This window comes from Triticum dicoccoides, chromosome 5A (assembly GCF_002162155.2).
Source record: "Triticum dicoccoides isolate Atlit2015 ecotype Zavitan chromosome 5A, WEW_v2.0, whole genome shotgun sequence".
Lineage (NCBI taxonomy): Eukaryota > Viridiplantae > Streptophyta > Magnoliopsida > Poales > Poaceae > Triticum > Triticum dicoccoides.
The window spans coordinates 641672800-641674048 of NC_041388.1; positions in this window are offsets into that span (position 1 = coordinate 641672800).

Genomic DNA, 1249 nt, shown 5'->3' on the forward strand with positions numbered 1-1249 from the left:
GGGCCGGGCGGGCCGCGGCGATGGGAGGAGGCGGCCGGCCACGTGGCGGCTCCTGAGTGGCCGGGCGCGGTGGCGCGAGCGTGTCCGGCCGGACGGACAATGTCCGGCGCGGCGGAGGAGATATTTTTTTAGGGTTTCGAAGAGGGGATCCGAGATTTGGAATGGGGGAGGTATATATAGGCATAGAGGGAGCTAGGAGAGTCCAAATGAGGTGCGGTTTTCGGCCACACGATCGTGATCGACCGCTCTAGATGATGGAGAGGTTTTTGGTGGGTTTTGGGCCAACTTGGAGGGGTGTTGGTCTGCAACACACACGAGGCCTTTTCGGTCACTCGGTTAACCGTTGGAGCATCAAACGAAGTCCAAATGGTACGAAACTTGACAGGCGGTCTACCGGTAGTAAACCAAGGCTGCTTGGCAAGTCTCGGTCCAATCCAGAAATGTTTAATCCCCACACACGAAAGAAAGGTATAAATGAGCACCGGAGGAGAACGAAGCGCCGGAATGCAAAACGGACAATGGGGAAAATGCTCGAATGCATGAGATGAACACGTATGCAAATGCAATGCACATGATGACATGATATGAGATGCATGACAACGATAACAACACACGGAGACAAAAACCCGAACCCGAGAAAATAAAATAGCTTAAGGCTGGAAACGGCAAGAGTTGGAGTACATATTGGGTAAATCATATCCGGGGTGTTACACAGGGCGCCATCATCGCGGAGCGGCAGGAGATTCTCGCAGAGCTCGTTCAAATGAAAGAGAACATCGCATCCCTCCCGACGAACATCAACGACATAGTTAATGCATGGGCAATCGAGTAGTGCCGCCCAGTCGGAACTAGTTGTTGTACTGTTAAAAATAATGCGGATGTACGCTTGGGAGTGCGGCATCGTCACATGATGTATCCAGTTTAATCTTAGTCAAAGTCACGCAGATTCAGTCAGCCGCCCATGTTCTGACCACACCGCGGCGCCATCATGCTATCCCCGTGCCTACCAGCGAGCTAGGCACGCAAAGAACAGTGTAGCAGATCGCCTCTGTATTTCAGACACTGTAGACGAATCCGCGCGCACGATCTGTGACGTTTGAACGAAGTTGACTTTTCGTAGTGAATGGACCCCACAGTGCATGAACAGTTTTACGAATGATTTTGACAAGTTTTCCAAACTATCATTGTTGGAAAGCAAAATTCCATGGTATACCCATCTGGAGCCTTGTATCGAGATATGCATTCTAAC